Genomic DNA, 20,061 nt, shown 5'->3' with positions numbered 1-20,061 from the left:
CTCATGCATCAGCAGAGGCTGCTCTTAGGACTCGAAAACCATTGAGTCAAATTTCGCATTTTTAGAAAGTTTATGTATGAAAAGAAAGACGTTTTACCACAGGGCAAATAACTATTACTATGGAATATGTAACTTGCTTAGTTATAGTGAAGAAAAACAAGAAATAATGTCATTGAAAAAAAAATTTCAGTGCAGATGTTAATTGCTTTATGCTACAGACTGAGCTGGAAAGTTGCAGGAGCGCACACCACAGAGATGGTTAACTCACTTGTTTCATGATGTCCAGTTAGTTTGTTAAATCCCTCCAGCAATGCCCTGCTTGAAAATCACCTCAGTCAAAGCTGACTGCAGACGACGTTAACTCACACAAGTGAGAGACGCTGCTCGTATTGCCTACTCAAAGGGAGAGAACAGAGGACGGCATTTAATAAGCAACCAGAAGCTCCAATTTCTGTCTGAATTCTGTCTGGAAAGCAGGTCTCAAGAGACTGTCCTGCTGCCTGGTCAGGTGGAAGGGATGTAAGCCATCAGCCTCTGACTCCCTAGCTAGACATCTAACTCCCATTGAAATTGATGGGGTATCACCAATAAATAACTTAGCTGGTCAAATTTTTGGATGCTGCAATGACGAGGACCACGCAAGTATACTGGGAACATCTCCTCTGTCAACACAGCGTCTTTCCAGTCCACACAAGTCTGAGAGCTATTGAAACCTTTATGCAATTACATACCACATCTTTTGCTCTACATTTAAGATCATTCAGTCACGTCTGTGTCACATTTTCTCTCGAATGTCAAGTGAAGCAGTATGAAATATCTTAATAAAATAATTACATAACGCTGTCTTTGCCTTTAAAGACCTGTGACCCTACTGTAGGGCAACAATAGACTATTGCTATTATACAGCTTGATACCACACCCTATCACATGAATTGTGATGGTACCCCATGAAAATACTTAAACACTGTACTTAAATGGGAATTTCAAAATCCTGATCCAGATTTTAAAACCCACGTTCTAATTCAGAGGTGTAAAATCAAGCAAAGATTTTGACTTAGTCCATGACAGTGATAAAGGTATTTATTGTTCCTTTTGAGATTCAAGCAACCTATGGCTTGAAAGTTTTGCTTAATTATAGATGGATTCCGTCATAATCTCTTATTCAGGGACACAGAAAAGTAATACAAACAGCAGCAGGCAATACACATCTGATTTCCAAAGTTCTGTACTGGTGGTAAATTGCTTATGACAACAGAAGTATTGTCCTTTATTACTATACTGTTTCTTTTTGACAGGTGAGGACAGTAAAACAAGAAAGAATCCCGACAGACTCAGAAATGTCAGTTACCACGCAGTGAGGGCAAAAGTGTGGAGGGAGGGTGGACAGACACGGAGAGACGCAGATCTTATCCATCATCCTTCTTAACATGCGCAGTATTTTTCAATAGTGTTTCAGTGCTTTCAAAAACACCCAACCCAAATCACAGTACTCTACCCCACTTCCAGATTCTGAGACCAACACTTGATGGAGGCATTAATTTATGAAAACGCTGTTTGTAAATGTAGCCAGTGTTTTTACATGTTGATGGCCATATCAATCTTCATTTTGAGTGACTAACATGCAGCAGTACATTATCATAAATAATAAATCATTAATCATGAAATGGAGAAAGTCTGTCATCTTAATATATTACATGCTAAGGCATAAACAAATTGAATACTTGATAATCTGAGATCTTTAAAAAAAACACTCTCGAGGAGTTGTTTTTTTCCCCTATGACCAAGATGAGCATTTTATAGGTACAATGATTATATTTCAGTGTGGTATAAAAGTTGATCAGGGCAGAGTGAGAAGCACAGCAAGTACAGATAACTTACTGTTGCAGCTAAAACTCCCTGGCTCTGGGGCTGTCAGGCAGCCTAGCATCTCTGTAGCCCACAGAATGGATTTTTAATTTTTAATTTAACTTTGACAGTTCTGCTGCCTTCAAAAGGGTTTTATTCTCTTTGGATACAGCATTTGCATGCTAGCTGCTATCTGTCTTTATCTTTGATGCACAGCTGTAATATATAATACTGGAACTTTAATATGAATGCAAAATGCAGTTGGACTCTCAAGTATAGAAGATTTTTGTGTTTAGGATGCAGGTCTGGAATTCAGGAGACCTGACATAGAATTCTGCTAACACACTTCTGTCTACAATACTGGCCAAACCACTAACACAATCTTGCAGAAACTTCTAAATGCATTAGGAGACTGTGACACATTTTTAAAGCATGGCTTAGGCACATAAAAGCCAGCATACAAATATCTTCAGATGGCAGATAAGATTCTTATTTTTTGGACACATTGGTGTCCAAAAATTCCATTCATCATTGTCCAGATATTCAGTTGAAATTTTGTCCTAATTATCTAAGCTCAACTTAGCCTGGACCTATAGATCCAAGCTTAGATCTTTTTATATATGACTTGGAAATTCAGGTTTTATTTTAGTGGAAGTTAAGCTTTTAACTACCTAGTGAAATTTTCAAAAGTGATAAACGTTCAATTTTGTTAGTCAGTACCTACATTTTACAGCCTGGCCCCAGGAACTTTTGAGAAAAATATCTTTAATTTCTCTATGCCTCACTTCTTTGTCTGTAAAATGAACCTATTTTTCATTTTTTTCTCTCTGGCCTTTCTCAAATTGTAAACTCTCACTAGGCAGAAATTGTCTATTCCTGTATGTCTGTGCATCACAATGGGACATTGTCTCACCTGATGCTTATTATTTGTATGAGAACATTGCTTAAATAAACTACTATAACCTAGGTGATATAACACATTCACTTTAAAGAAAATGCTACTTCAGTTACCATTTACAACTCTTAGAAGTTAAAATAAAATATGATAAAAATACATCAGAAGAAGAAAAAAAAAAAAGAAAAAAAAAAAGAAAAATGTAAACTGTTACTGGGAAAAATCTGATTTCTTTGTCACCAGGAGTCAAGATTATGGAAAAGTTGACAGTAAAATTTAATGCTGGGCTATCCAAAGTAGAAAAGGAAGAATTAACACTCAAAAGACAATTAGAAAACATACAGATAGGAAAAAGTATTTTCTACTAAATTAATTAATTGATTTTTGATAAGTAGTGAGGGTTTCAGAGGTGTTCACTACAACAGTAATTGCCACAAAGTGCTGATTACTTTGAAATGACTTCTTCATTTCAGGGACCAAATGGGGAATGAACTGTTTTGAAACTGTAAAATATGGGCGTCTCTCTCTGAATAGTCGTGGTTTAAAAAGTGTAGACAAACAGCTTACGTTGTCTAATCCATTTCACTGAAAGCAGAACAGGAGTCTACACCAAATGTAGACTTTGGTTGTAGCATTTGGTACACTATGGGCAGTGATCTCAAAGATCTAACTGATCAACAAACAAATCTGCCCTTTCAACCTTGCATAATTTGTGTCATTCCTTAAAAATGTGCCACTTTGTCAAAGATGACCAACTTCATTCATATCAAAACTTTAGCAAAACTATAGAACAATGCACCAGCAACAAAGCCTGAAATCAGGAACTTTGTTCAGTGTCCTTCTGAACATGTTTGCAGAAGAAATCAGAGACATGAGCAGAGTCTTTGCTTAATCCTTAGTATCTACTTCAGACTGTATAACGATCTCCTGGCTACTGATTAAAGGTCTGCCACAGAACTGAACTCCGAAACTTTTAAGAATCTCGGTATCCAGCAACGGTTGGTATCAGGAAATTCAGTGAGGGAGGAGAGGTTGTGACCCAGTTACAGGAAAAGAACCAGGAAACCTAGGTTAGGCTACAGACATTAAAAGTCACACCTAGGGATATTGCAGCGAGAGGATTTTGTTCAACATACTTTAGATGTTCTTAATATTCCCGTCTTATAAAGCTTCTATTGATAAAATATAGATAGAATATTAGAAGAAACCAATCGTTAAGAGACATACTCCCTTATTCTTTCCATATCCTAGACAGTTCTATGAAAATCATAAATGAAAAATGTATTCCCTTTTAACTCAACAGGATTTTTGCCATTGATCTGAATAAATTCAGGTGTTCTCTAGATCATCTAAATGATACATTACCTTTCTGAGAATCATTAATTAGGACAATCTTACTGCTGGCAGAAGGAAAACAGAACCTACTTTAGAGGTAATCACTGCAAATACTACCTTTGTCAGGGAGAATCACTGCAGGAACTTTCAAAGAACATAAGACACTTAAAAGAGATCTTGCTGCCTCTAGAATTCCCTAGAATTTGCTGCTGGTGACTAGAGGCCAGGAGTAGGAGACCTTGCCATGAATGCACACAAGCTGTCTGTCACCCTTTTCTCCAACCTGACAAACGGTGGGTCAGCTTCTGCAGGACCCGTTATCTCCTGGTACTCTGCAGACATTTAGCCCTAAATGCCAAGCTTAGAAATACATTTGAGAAATGAAATAGGTTACCTGCATGGAGAACAAACATTGAGACCTTCGCCGGCTTTTATTACTCAATAGTCATGAATGCATATCTTCCCGAGGGTGAAAGAATTTTCCCCAATTCCAAGCGCGATACGAAACATAGAATACAGAATTTGGCTAGAAATATGCAGAATACATGTTAATGCATTTTAAAGCCTACGTATAGACATACAGAAAAGAATCAAGTGTTTTTACATGTTCAGAACTGCGTATTTATTGTTCAGGTTTATTTTCAAAGCTCACAGTCTACTTAGATTTGAATTTGCAAGATAAGATGCTACTGTGAAAAGACTAAATATTGCACTTCCTTCTGTAACAAGTGAGAAGCATCTCCTCTGTGCTAGCCCATTAGCACCACCTCCAGCAGGGACTGCAGCTTGCAGTGCGGTAGCTATGGCACACGGTTATTAAACCCCAGTGCAGGCACCACAGTGCTCTGTACAGAGCAGGAGAAATTACCTCCTGCTACATCTCCAAATACTGCCGTATGGATAGTTAGTACAGCCCACACTTGGGCTTGTCTTGGTGGGTTTCTACAGTCAATACACTTATGCTAGCCCCTTCAAATCCATTCAGTCCTACACACTAGGAAGTCCAGTGGTAGGTGAATAGTTTCAGTTTCCCTGTTGCTGACAGGGAAATTGTATCCTTTGACCAGATGGTTCACTGTCATGATGGTATCAGGTGTTTTTTTTTCCATGGTACAGGTACGTAAAGCAGAAATACATGTTTACATCAGTCATTTATGTTACTGCATAGGTGTATTAGATGCAAGCACACACTCACAAACTGGTAAACACAGTTTTGAAGTCACCACACCAGAAATACACACTTGGATTCAGAGCTAGAATTCACAGAATAAAACATAATGTGCCCACCTTGTGACAGGGAAAGAAAGAAAAGAATACGTGAGAGATTAGAAATCCAGGACAAAAGGCAGAACGACTTTCAGTGCCTTTCCATTAGAGAACAGTACTATAGAAGAAGTTAAGTCTTTCATGCCGGTGAGTTAGTTTTTCAATTCTGTCAGAATTAGAGTGATAACCTTGAGTTCTCTCTACAGGGATTTCCTTCTTCCTTTCACCATTTTTGTGCCTGATTCTGTGGCTGACTATTAGAGATGCTATTTTGTCTTGACCCATACAGCATTTGAAATGCCAAAGTACCTGGTGCTATGAGATGATGTTAAGTCACCTCAATAGGCTTCATCTCAAGTTCTAATGAGTGTGACAAAGTACCAATCCATGGAGAGTTTCCAGAGTTTTGGTAGGCAAAAAAAAACACATCATCATCTGTGAAGGTACTTTTGCAAGAAACTACAATGTGCACAGATGAAAGAAGATTGACAGAAGAAAATTACAAAATAAAGGGGTTTGCAATTTCAGCTAAGGATTCGGCACCAACTATGTTTCAGATAAAACACCTGGGGCCAGGTTGCAGATTTGGTAGAGGATCTGGAGATTAGTTTAGCTACACTGGCAATTAGATTTTGAAGTATTTTGGCTTTACCGAAATCAATGGCAGCTCCACTATGGACCTGTGTAGGGTATTTCACCCCCTGCCGTGGTAAGGTTATCTGTGCTAAGCGGTACTTGTGTGCAAGGCAAGTTAACCAGCCCAGCCCTTTTCAGGTTAGAATTGTCAACAACACATTTACTTGTCATTGTACGAATTCTATTTGGCCTGGCTGCAATCGCATTTTCAGAGGGGTAGATCCAAATGAACTTACTTGATTTTAATCCTTGTCACAAAGTTACTTCACCCTTCCTGCCACATGCCTTCAGCTCTCTTTGCTTTCACCCATATGTTGTTATTTTTTTAATCTTTTAAGACTATTAGATCTTTGGGGAAGCACTTGTCCAGTTTCTGTGTGTTTTATAGCACCCAGATAATTCCCCACTAAGATAAAATACAAATACTCAACATCATAATGTTGCTACCCCACGTATAGTTGCATTATCTAAGACCTTAATTCACTGATAATTTTATATTAATTGCCTCATTCAGTATGTTTCACAGTGTGCCATCAGGAAATGATGCCACAGACTATTTTTTTCTTTGCAGAATGATGTATGCCCATTTAAAAACATATTCCAAAACAGTGGTAATGCAATGTAAAAAATGTCCATACTTTGCATTTAATTCGTTTGCAATATTCTAAGAATTGTGAGATGAATGGCATTGTGGTAATTCATTTGTGAAACAGTTCCAGCTTCAATGTGTTTATATCTATTAGATGTATTATATAACGCATGTCAAAAATTTGTAGTTGCAAATTACATAATTTCATTTTCAAATGCAATGAAAAATAAAAGTATTGCAAAAATATCCTGGACTATGAAAGAGCACGTTCTAAATCCTTGCTGTGCCTCAGCCAGTCTGAACAAAGGTCTAATGAGTTTGTGAATAGTGTGAAAAAAATCACTGATTGTCTGACTAGTTGACTGTAGGGCAGGAAAAATCCTATTCGTCTAGGTTTGATTGAAACTTGAGTCAACTGTCAGTGCCCACACAAGCCGGAAAAATAGGATTAAAGGGCAAAGAGATATTAACAGTAGACATGTTGTACATCTGCTTTGACAGATGATTTTCACACTTCACAGGTTTAACTAAAGATCACTTTCATAGTAGCTCATACAAAGCTAAACCCTTTCTAAATGAAATGATTAAAAACAACTGAAGATTAAAGCATCAAAGTCTAAGCTCTCATAAAACTTATCTGAAACATTAATAGTAATGATGAACAAAGATAAATTAGAGCACTTACCTACAAAAGTTTTAATTAATGAGACGTCTATACATCAAAACCCAATCAATCTGTTTGTACAATGTTAAGAGCCTTTGAAATTGATTTATTTCACTAACACTATGAATTATCAAGTACATATCAAACTCATTTTTATCTGTGATTTTGGAAGGATAACATGGTTTCATAGGTTGTTAAAATTTAAAAGAGAAGACGGAAAGAATCACCTTCTTTCTGCTTGTGAAATGACAGCAATCAGACATCTTCCAAAAATTATGCTTGAAGTTACCCAACACAAGTGGGCTTTATGATACTGTTTTACTCTGGATCAATGGCAAATAATTCAATACATAGCCACTGAGCTACTGCAGTCAAATGAGCCAAAGAATTTATTTTCTGCTGTTTGATCTGATAAAGGGCTTAGAGTCAGAGTTGTTCAAGAAAATGCTACAAATCCAAAAGCATGATCCCAGGTTGTGTGCCAAAGACCACACTCAGTCAGAGCAGTGGTAAAGGAGTACGTAGCTGCGTGAGCTGGGAAGTCAAAGGCAGCCAGGCACAGTAGTGTGCCATGAGTTACAGATGTGCCTAGTCGGATGTGCCATCACCATGCTGTGAAGAGATGAGTGAAATTCTTAAAACCAGGAGAAGATTTTGGAATCTTTCCCCTGATAGATGAAGAAATAGTAAGGATTTATTTTTCTGCAAGAAAAACATTTTAACATTTTCAGAAGTGCCACAAAAACTAGGCTGCAATAGTGATTAATAATTTGCACCCCCATTTACTTTTTAGTGTTGTTCAGTTGTACTTACATAAAATATTATTTATGAATGAAAGACACTAAAGGGAAGATTCATAAAATAAAGGGAAAATAAAAGAGAATATACTTAAAATCTTTTCTAACTTACTTGTCACAGTGCTACAGTTCAGAGCTGTGGTCTATAACACGCTGTTTTGGGCTCAATCACCAAGTCACCAGCCTGTTCCTTCATTTTTCAAGCCAAAAGATAGCGTTAATGCATCAGCAATTAAATTAATTTCTGGGAAAACTAAACATCTTAGCTCTTGATGATTAAAGCACTCTTTCTAGAGATTGTATTATTTCTTCATAGTCAGAAAGACACTTCAAGTGAGGGGTAACAGTTTTTTCTTTTTGTCCTACACAGATTTGGTACAAGCTCTTGATCCTTATGATCAACAAAGACAAAATAAAACAGAAGGAGAACAAATGCAAGGTACTGCTTCAGAGCAAGGCAGTGAGAGGGAGGTTCATTACTATGTCGGATTTTCTCCAGTTTCCCTACAACTGCAGTAAGGCCAAGATTTGTGTATCACTGCCGACTGCAGCACTGGGATTCTGGAATGAATAGCTTGATCTTTATAGTAAGCATATATAAATGGGATTTTGAAATAAAAAAGGATGTCTGAGCAGCAACCAGAGGGCTTTGGATTACAACTAGGAGAACCACGTGAAAAAACATCTGTCATCTTTAAGAACTCTTATGCAGAACATAGCTCTTTGTGGCTGCTAAGGAGGGTGAGTAAAATTTATACAATATTCAGTGACACAAAAGAAGAAATGTCATGGTTCAGCCTTGACAGGTTTCATCATTCTGCAGGTTTTCCTTTCCTTTCCTTTCCTTTCCTTTCCTTTCCTTTCTGATCCAAAACCATGAGTACTGCCAAATGTCACACTCAAGTCCTGAGGAACCATGTAAAACTTTGAGGCTCATTTACCTCTCAACCACACTCACCCAGCAAACACTCACCTGAGTCTGAGCCCCCGCGTCAGCATGCTGCAAGACAATGCTGCTGAGGCTAAGGCCAACTCAACAATCCTTTTCCTAAACTGAAATCATAGCTTAGATCATTCAGTGAGACACATCGTTCTATCATGTGGTTGATTTACTCATTGTTATTCATCCAGAAGTACTCCAGCCTTCTAAAAATAACTCTATATTGTATACATTTCTCAACAGACATTGAATGAGCTTAAACACACCAAGAAAACATCTAAGAAAAGCAGAGTAGCTCCAAACTCAATTAGGCAAGAGGAACAGTCCCTAATTTATCTGAAGGTAGTCTGGAGTACCTGGAAGCATTTGCTGAGAGAGGTTTAAAAATTCAAGTGGTATTTAAAAATCACACGAGAAAATTATTTTGGAATTATGTTCCACAGGATACAAGCTGCTATATGCTAGGTGCATTACTGAACTGTCAGAAAGCACTGACTGTACTGCAGCGTCAGTCCCTAATTAATCCATTGAGTACCATTAATCCAAATGCCAGTAGTAAGCTACTACTTGAATAACAAATGCTTGTTCTTATTGATGGGATGTAACATATCAAATCTTCCATATGGATGCTGTATCTTATAGAAATTATTGCTGCACTTACAAAGGTTATGCCGTGATGGTGGTGGGTTTTTTGGTTGGTTGGTTGGTTTGGTTTGGCTTTTTTTTGGTAAACATTCCCACTTGTAACTCCTGTTGTTTGAAACATTTATAGAAAGCAAATGCAAGGGACACCAACATGGCTAAAACAAATTCAACTCAACATTCAAAGTCACAAAACAAATCTGTTTTAAATCTACTCAACTACATGAGGTTTATGAAACATCAAATTTCTTTCTAGTGAAGTCACTGCATTTCTTTGTTTAAATCTCAAGTTTTAATTATTTCCCTTATTAAAATGTATTTCAGTAATCTAACCAGTTGGAGCACATTCCTTGTTAAAGTTATATCAATAACCTTATCTCCGTGTGCTACGTTTGAATAATCAGTAAGCATATTAAGACATTATTCTATGTGGTATCTGTAATATATGAAGCAGATAAATGAAAGAGGCAAAGGTTTTAGCCTTGTGGATGGAGCCTCAAAGAAGCAGTTACAGTATAACTACGTTGTCTCAACCAGATGAGGCTAAAGACAAAAAAGCCCACAAAGTATTCCAAACATTAATTCTCAAAGCTATTGCTGTAGGGTTAAAGTACCTGCAGAAAATTGTTTCCTAAACCAGGAGTAAAGGGCCACAAACAAACAACATATATCAATGAGTCCTTGTTTTGATGCAGAAATACATTTTATCCTACAATTTCAATAAAAATTATTCCCTTAAGAACCTCACTTTAAGAGGGAGATTCAAGATGTCTGCTTCCAAAAGCCGGTTATAAATGTGAAGAAAATTAAATGTATGAAAAGTAAGCTAGCAGAACAAGGAACGTATGACATTTATGGGAGACCAGATCCTTTTATCATTTAAACTTGTGTCAGGATAAGAAATTCTACTGTCAGGATCATTACATCACTTCTAAAGATGCCCAAATTGAAACTAAATATACCACAGTAAATTTCAGTATAAAAATACACCCTCTCTTTGCCTAGAAAACTATTGTAGTTACACATCATTTGCAGGATTTTGTAGTTGGATGAATTTAACTGTAGGTAGTAACTTTTGATTTAAGAAAGGATCTCACTTTAATCTTTAGTAAGTGTAGCTCCATTGATTTCATTTTCAGTAATGAGTTCACTAACTTTCTTCTGTAAAATCAATGAACGTTTTTATTCAGGTTGGTTGGTCTGTAGAGCTAAATAATCAGTTTTGTACACCCCTTCAAATAAAATCAGTCCTCTCTAGTCAACAAGAGGATGATTGAGGCTTTAAGCATAGAGGCGAGCTTACTACAGGAGCCATGGAATTTGTTCCCAGTAATAGTTGTAGAATCTGCTCATGCACTTATAATACTTGATGGGTGTTCATCTAATCTGCTGTCAGCGGCTGAAGCCAAATGTAAATCAAATGTTTTCCCACTATGTAAAACTTTAAGTACATATTAGTAATCTGATTACTAATTAGGTTAGTAATCCATCCACTTAATGGCGCTGGGACAGACTATTAGTGTGTATAGGTACAAAGAAATTTTTTTTTTTAATTGTTTACAGAAATCAAATTCTTCATTCACCAACCACAGCAACTGATCACTGCTGATGTCCAACGGTCAGTGAGGATCCTGGTTCTGACTCAGGCTCTGTACCAAACTGATAACATGTTCCTGCAGCTCTGACTCAGATCCTAGGAAGGCTGTTCAACAGTAGTGGTTCCACAGTTTGCTTTGACAGCTTTTGAAAATGTTTATGTTTTTATGTATTCAATAAAAGTATTTTTGAAAATACCTGAATAGAGACAGACAAAGGAGAATGTGTACAAAAACTCCCCTTGACGGTGCCTTTCTCTCTAAGAGTGAAAAATGTGTGCAATTGTAATTCCACATGGAGCTATAGAAAGCTAAAGTCTGAGTCACATAACACTTTATTTTACAAGTACCCACAGTGTGACGAGAACCCCAATGAGTGAACAGACAGAATAACTGGGGCTGAACTATCTCTCATACAAGCGCATCAGAAAGCAGTAAAGTACATGTAAACCTCCTTTTGAATGGCCAAATGATAGGAATTCATAGAAGGCCAGCAAATTATTCAGCTACCTAGAGAACTGCTCTTAATGCAGTGAGGCACGTTCTGTCCCAAAGGAGAACTGGGAGATGACTCATCTACGTTTCTCTGTCATGACTCTTCATTCTCTAACTGCAGGAAATACAATAAAAACTATGACGTCCGGATTACTGACCTCACAAAAAGGAACATCCGTGTATTAACAACAACAAAAAAAAGTTGCCAAGTTCTATTAAGGTTAAGTGTGTTGAAAAGAGGGACTGCACATCCCTCATCCAAACCAATTTTCTTGCTCTTTGGACTGTACTGGATGGCCTGTTATACATGCCCTCTCCAGTCGTTGCATGACAAAACAATATCTGATCCTGATAAAACAGTGTATTCCTTCCATAAAAAAAGCAAAGCAACAAAATTACATGGAATGACTCAAGGAAATTCTTGTCTAGCTTTTGTTTGGCCTAACCCTCCCATTTTTAAGCTAAATTCCCACCACAAGAATTTATTCATTCATATTCATAGTATATTGTGCTGATATACACCAGGATTTACAGATTTACAGATCTTACTTTCCATTTCTAAATATGCCTCTGACATACCCGCCTAGCATTTAAAAGGTGCTTTTTCACTGTACACATATTAGCATATTATGAAAGAAATAATTAGCATATCAAATGCTGGAGATCAATTAGCTGCCAAAACACCAGTCTAGACACAAGCTCCTGACACTTGTAATAAAATCAAAGCCAAGCTGGCCAAATGCTGCTGCTAACTCAGTATGGCTTCTCAGAGCAGAAGCAGTAAATGTTCATTCATTACCCTCTGCACCAGCAGAGCAGAAGCTGATTATCATCTGCTTCCATTTGCTGCTATTGTTGAGCCAAATCCTAACTGAGTTCACAGATTCAGCAACTATTATTTTACTGTCTATGTTGACTGTGTGTTTTTATTCCTCAACCGCCCCTCGGTTCCAGTAACTCCCGCACTTACTCTTGAGCTCCCTTCGGCTCAGCACAGGCGCTGTCTGCTCCTCCAGACCTCCCTGTGCTGGAAAAGAAAGCTCCTGCAGAGAGCAAGGGATGCACTCCTGGTGCGCAATACAGTTCTGCTGCAAAAGTTCTGCTGTGTCAAGACTCTTTGAGGTTTTGAAGGAGTCTGAAGAGGATTTAACTCATGATGATGAAACAGGGCCAGAACACTGCACTGCACAAAGCAGAGAGCAAATACATTTGCCCTCAAAAGAAATATAAGAAATTGTGAGAGCTGCAATGCCTTGGTGAGCTGAGAATGAACAGCCAGAGGCAATACAAGTCCAGAGAGCAGCAGAAGCAGCAAAACAGCAGCTAAGCACCTCATTCTGCAGTCTAAGTATGACCCATTTCTCATGAGATTTCCCTATACCTAAGAAAGAGAGAAGAAAGGGGTTTTTTTCTTAATTGAAGAAAATGTAATCGAATGTCGGCTCCAAATTCACCATATAGTTTTATATCAAACGCATTCTGACAGCCAGGATTCTTCATTCATCACCAAAGCTTTGCCTTCTCTGAGAAACTTCGCCTTTAATCGCACTTCCAGTGAAAGAGATGGCTCAAATACCCATTGACTTCTGTGGGACAATAATCAGGCCATTATCACATTTCTATCTGCAGATAGAAATATTGAGTCCTATTATATGCTCATTTATTCAGGAAATGAAGGCGACTGTCTGTGACTGGAATTTCATCCATGGGTTAAAGCAGAGACAATTCAGGAAGAAACTGCAGTCAATAAATTCATTCACATTAAAAAGGGAAAAGCATTCAAAAGCTAAAACTTGTTACGACTTGGTTACTTAATGACCCCCACAAAATATTCTCCAACACACAGCATATTTCTCTTATCTCTTCTCACTTCATCCAAAGAATAAAGAGGAGTTCACCCCAGAAACTTATCACTGGCTTAATATGCACTGTTTTGAACCGCATCTCAGCAGGATGCTGACAGACAATAAATACTAGTTAACAGTCCTCAGCTGGATCTCCTTTCTGAAAAGATCAGTCATACGCATTTACTACTCTGAGAAAATAATTCAATTTTAACTCTTTCTTAAAATGTTCAATGCCCACATTTCTATTTTTAAACGCTACAAACCTAGCATACAACCTTAGTGACCGTCACATATGCATACTTAGTATTAGGTACTGACAGCATAACTGAAATCCAAGGATGAGCAACTTCCACTGCTGGGCAACTCTCAGATCTACATATATGCAAAGAAAGCGTCCTGCATGGGTTGTCCAAGAAAACCCAGGGCTAATATAATCTTTGCTCCCAAGACTTCACTTTGTGGTTTTCTGACCACTTACCACTGTTACTAGTGGGGATTTAATGTAATAATTGTAATTTAGATATGCTAAGTGCACAAACACTACCCTAGTAAAAAAACACATGAATATATTTATAATCTAGACATTTTGAACAAACTCAGACATTACTTGTTAAGAACAGAGAAACTCCTAAGCATTTGCACTAAAATCTCATACAGAATACTACAAATTGCTAAGAATTCCCTGAATATTCATTTCATTTGTTTGTGTTTAATTTGCAGCATATGATGCTTTATGCTAGTAATTATAAAAAATCAACAGTTATGAACACAAAGTCCTTCACAGCCTAGCACAGAGCACAGTACAATGTAACAAAGTAATCCATTTAAAAGCAAAAAAAAATACTGGCATCATTTCAAAAACGTAAAGCTCTCAGTGCAGCTGGAAGAAGCATTTATTATTTACACTCTAGAGGGCTTTTCATTCACATCTACCAACATGTTTACCATTTGGAATGAAGATGAACTGGCAAGGCAACAGCCATAGCTGGTTTTTGTTTTTTTTCCTCCAATGAATTTCAAATTCAGCAGTATTCAAGCTAGCCGTTTGCAATCGTCCTCTCAAGTGCCCGACTGGCAGAGATGCGAGAGGCTTGTTAAGGTCTGCTTGGATCAGGCTGGTAGGTGCTATGTCACATTCTCATTTCTGGTTTGGGATTTGGATGGGTACCTCAGGTTAAATGCTACCGATACATTTAAGCTTGCCAAGGCAGGTTGGTGTCACGAATGCATTCTACGCCAACAGAGCCACCATAAAGCATTTCACATCGCTCTGTTTAACTGCTGCTCCAACAGAACAGAGCGTGGTTTTTTCACATAAAAGCCTGCCTGGGGTGTTTGCCTCTGCACGCTTTGCAAATGACTGTTCAGAGCAAACGCAGGTTCCCCTGTGACCCTTCAGACAGCCCTGGAATACACTAAACTGTATAAAGAAGTCTGTACTATTTGGGCCAATATTTTGCACCTCGGTCTCAAACTCCAACCAAAGCAGTCTTGCCACAGTTGCCTTCCAACCAGTCATGAACCTCCATTTCCCATGCAATTCACTTCTGACATTAAGGGTTTCCAGCCACAGAATTTCTCCTCTGTGGACAGCTCAGCTTACCCAGGCCGAGCAGCTCTACTGTCCAGTTTGCTGAGGGGGCTGGTATCGGGCTACACTGAAGGCATCTGTCAGGAATAATTAAGAGTTGGTGGGGTTTTCATTTAAGAAATGGGTGCTTATTTTGATATGTGCATTTCAGGAATAGTCTGGAGATCAGAAAACTCCTCCAAGCACTACAAGGCCCAGATTCAATTTTGTCATTAACCTGACAGGCTGCAAAGTGCACCTCCCATGGCCCAGTGAAAGCTTTGGCTGTCGTGAGGAGCAGGTGCCTCCGCCTTGCCTGCACAGCACTCGCTCTACTGCATAAAAATGGTTTAAGGACATGCAGATGAAAGTGAAAAAACAAACATAATGATATTATTCATAAATTATGGAATAGAAATCTAAAACTATTTTAGCATTGCCTAATTATTGATACATAATACTTTGTCAGAGCCAATACACAGACCCAGCTCCAGCTAACACTATATAATGAAAGTCCTAACAATAAATGAATAGATGTTAATTAAGAGATCCTACTAATGGTATAGAAGCTTCTAACTTGACAGCAGGCTGCCAGGAAAAGGTAAAGGATATACAAGTCATGCAAAGCGGGTATGAGAAAGTGTTTGCTTACCTATTATTACTGAATAAATTAAAGGTAACTGCCCTGTCATGTTCTACTTCCGACATACTTCGGGAATCAAAAAATCAGCCTGCGTGCAAGGGAGGAAAAAAAAACACATAATAGGGTATAGTTTCCCTGAATCTGATTTACAAAACCCCAGAGCATCTCTCAAAAAAGTCAGAGCCTGTACTTTACAGATACCTATGCTCCTGGCAAAATACCAAATTATACTTAGCTGGAAAACAAAATCTACACTGTGCATCAGAGACTAACTTAGAGATGTAACTTAGGGAAGAAAAAAAAAAAAGAGGAAGGATGAGTTATAAAGAAAGAACACTGTGTTTGGCTTCATTAATGTTCAGAAACGATTCTTCCCCTCACATGAACAATGGATGAAAAAGAATTTGCCTCCAATTATAATATGCTATACGAAGGTGGCTGTAGCTTTCATTGTCTATCTAAAAGGGCTCAAGGTGCAGGAAAAGGGACCTTTTTCCACAGCTGCTATTCCCACACTGATGCAGGTAAACAGGAAACAGCCCAGAGGAAATGAGCTCGTGGGCCTTGATCTCATCACCATCAGGCCAGTGCCAGCAGACAAGCTACATTAAAGCACTAACCTGTAACACACAGTAGGCCCAGGGCAGACGGTTTGCTCTGCAGCTGGGAGAGCCAAGTCATCCCGAGCCTGCTTCTGGCTCAGCAAACCCACGTGCAGCCCCCTCCTACAAGCCAAGCAGGTACCTGCAATGGTCTCCTCTGGTGCACCGATCTTACTCGCCTCTGCCAGCAGGGACTTCCCTCCCTCCCTACATAAACACGCTACGTTTATGTATATACAAACACAGAGTTTCTTGCACCGGACCAGAGGAGCTAGCCTAAAGAGATGTGATGCACTTCAGATTAAAATGATTTAGTCTAGTTAATTGAGTAAGGAGTCTCAGAGTGGCTCTTTTCATAGTTCACACTCTACAGATGTAAGTTCACAGCACTAAGACCACGGCTTTACGTACTTACTCCAACCTAACAGACCTGAATCGTTGTTCTCAGCCCGCCCTCACCACAAATGCACCATCTGCCCCCAGACACTGCACAGTCACCGCCTGCAAGGGATGCAGCAGAAATGTACTGCTACCGATGGGAACGGGAGCAGGATGGTTGGGAGCAGCTTGCAGCTACATCATATTAAATGTAACTAGTTGCACTCCTAAAGCTCTTGTGAACCCCTAGGGGTACTTTACAGACAAAAATAATAACAATAATAATTAACAATATAGACAATGGAGGGAAGTAGGCAGGTTCGAAGACAAGGCTATTCTCTACAACTGAAATGAGTATCTCATTGCAGTAAGTCAAAGCAATACCGTGAGGGTGTGATAAGGTTGGATCAAAATACTAATGTTAGACTGGATGTTGACAACAGGTTTCTGACAATCCAATTTGATTACACCTTTGTGAAAAACACTGGCCATCAAAACTTAGTGACTTCTGTGCTTCAAAAACTTAAACCAGCCCAAAGGAGACTTTCCCAAGGAAGATTTCTCCAGAATTAGACATCTGCATTTCTCTGTGCCCAGTTCTCTGTGCAGGAAGTGACCACAGAAAAGAGAGTGGGGAAAAGCGTTTCTAAAACCTGCAACCCTTAAATGGGACTGCTGACACTAGTACAAATTACAAGGCTTCAAATAGAGGACAAAAGGTCCAACACTCTAGAATACCAAAAGGATCACATGCTGTGACTGTAATTTAAAGCTTCCTTCTGTACTCTCTCAGGAGTGCTGAGCAGAGGTCACAGATCAATCCATTCAGGGTCCACCTACAGCCACGCTCAAGTCTGGCACAATTACAGGTGCCAAGGTTTTAGCAGCGCTATACATAACACTTCTCACTAGTGAAGAAAGGCAGCTGATTTTCCAGCTCAAGGATTTTTTTTACTCATTGGAAAAAAAAAAAAATACAGAATACAGTATGCCAGGAATCTATTTTCTTACAAACACTAAAACAAGGAGAGAGCTAGGGAAGCTACACATTCTAGGGCAGCCAGAGAGAAGTGGCATATGCAGGGATGTCCATAGCACCATGTGTTTCAAACATTGCCTCCAAACGCTGTTGACACTCCATAAGCACAAGTATATAACGCCAGTTTTCTTCCCTGTATTCTCCAGCTGTTGTTTTCATTGTCTATAAAAAGGCACCCATAATTAAGATTATGGCAATATAAACTTCCAATATTAATATTCAAAATCCAACTGGTCTCAACTGCTGCAGAATACCATTAGGAGATGGCATCTTAGACATATCTCAAGATATATTTTTCCTGTTTATTCAAATTCAGAAAACAGATATAATTCCCATAGAATAAATCTGTTCTGGAAAAAGCCATAGAACTAGAACTTCATTGTTCTGTCACTACTTCAAACATGTAAGCAATGTGACTTCTACTGCTGAATCATCTCAATATTGATTTTAAGTAAAATCATTTTATAATAAAATCATCATAATATCTGATTAAGCATTATTACTTACTTTTAAAGGATTCATTATATTTTATAGCACCCAACAGGTTTTGGAGGAAGACAAGTCTTGTCAAATCAAATACTCCTACCAACAATTGACAGCAACTGTTAACAACTTATTTCTGAACACGTTTTAAGCTTTGAACTCAATATCACACAAGTTTCTGATTCTGAGAAACAGAAACACTCAAAAGTTATGTGGCAATATCAAATTGGAAAATACTTTGTTGATACTACATTTCTTTATGAGTAGTTATTAATTATTTAGGATAAAGATCTACTTAGAGAACTATTCTCAACCTGTGACATAATGTATTCTTTTACTACAAATATAAAATTGAAGCTGATAATGTTTGCAAAAAGAGCAGGGGTGGATAGAATAGAAAAAAGTAAAGACACATCACTCATAACAATACAATTTGCTTGGGTAAACTGGACTAGAAGGATTCTTCTACAAAGACAAATACATGGTTTGCAATATTAAAATTAAACACTGCAATCCTCAACCCTTAAAAGGACCAAAGGAATTGTCAACAGAAAGTATCTGAATATGAGCTACCAATTCGCAAGTTGAACCAATAGCTGAAATTTATGATCTGTGTTTTCGCTGGGAAATGCATTAGATGGTTATTATTCTAAATGTTGCTACTTGTAAAATCCAGGTGTGACAAGTGCTACAGAAATCATTTGTGCTGAGTTCCCCCCATGTAATCTTATAATATATTACATCAATCATAATGATGTGGTTGCCTTTATTGACAGATTTGTAAATTGGAGTTCTTTCTTCAATGTTTTTGCAATTCTAACTTGGATATCTGGGGTATATCAGAAAAAAAAATCTATGGTAGACAGTTATGAGCTTGTCAAATATCTCACATTTGATTTAAAACAAAGCTGCAGCAGGTTTGATCGATGTTGTACTATGTTGATCCTGGACACAATTATTAATAACATCTCTGGCATTTATATAAATAAACTTTCACAGTTTCCCAAGTAAAATTACAAACCTGTAATAACAGAAACTTGTAAGAACAAAGTCAATGTCAGCTTGCTTCACTGTATTTTATGGGTACACAGAGCTCATATATCACTTCTTTGTAAACACACTGTTAGCCTTGATGCAGTGTCTTCTCACAGTACAAAAATAAAACCCATTTTAATTATCACAATGAGATGCAGAAGGAAAAACAATGCTATTCATTAAACCTTCCCTCATTAATTTGTACCACATTTTTTTTACCAAGTACAACAAAACAGCTCAGTATAACCATTATTATTATTCAATTTTGAGATTATCAAAGAATAAAAGGTTGCAAAATTTGTATCAAAAAGCTTGTGCAGCTTTTTTCCTGACACATTTATGGAGTAAACAGAAAGAAAGATTAAAAGACAATCCTACTGCAATTTGCAATTATAAAACAGAGATGGATTGAAAAATTAGGGGAAAAAAACAGTTTCAGACATGGAGTAGTGTGGTTTGGAAGCATTTTTCTGGTCATGGTCTATATTATAGATGATACTTGGAAGAACATCACAAAACAAGTCTGGTTTAATTCCTAGACACAGGATCCAATGTACAGTGGTAATGTTTAAAAGGCAGACCTGAGTATCCTCAATTTCCATTTTATGAAAAGGGATTTGTTTGTCTCCAATAGCATCTCCAATTTTTCTAATTCTTTTAGCTGAGCTCTGCCAGAAATGATGTTCAACATAAGCTCACTTATGAAGGATAAACCTTTGTCTTTGTACTAATGCAGCATACACAATATGCCAGGTACTTTCAAAG

At 37.9% G+C, this 20,061-nt stretch overlaps 1 long non-coding RNA gene across 1 annotated transcript in view; it reads right to left on the bottom strand.

Moving 5' to 3' along the window:
- Positions 1-55: 55 nt before the first annotated feature.
- The window catches only part of LOC139998732 (uncharacterized), a 54,071-nt gene continuing 34,065 nt past the window's right edge, over positions 56-20,061 (bottom strand). The window contains exon 3 of the long non-coding RNA XR_011803521.1: positions 56-393. This is a non-coding gene — a long non-coding RNA (uncharacterized lncRNA). The remainder of the gene's footprint in view (positions 394-20,061) is intronic.

The sequence above is a fragment of the Anas platyrhynchos genome, chromosome 15, assembly GCF_047663525.1.
Source record: "Anas platyrhynchos isolate ZD024472 breed Pekin duck chromosome 15, IASCAAS_PekinDuck_T2T, whole genome shotgun sequence".
NCBI lineage: Eukaryota > Metazoa > Chordata > Aves > Anseriformes > Anatidae > Anas > Anas platyrhynchos.
The sequence above is the reverse complement of the archived record's forward strand: the minus strand, read 5'-3'. Positions and strand labels throughout refer to the sequence as shown.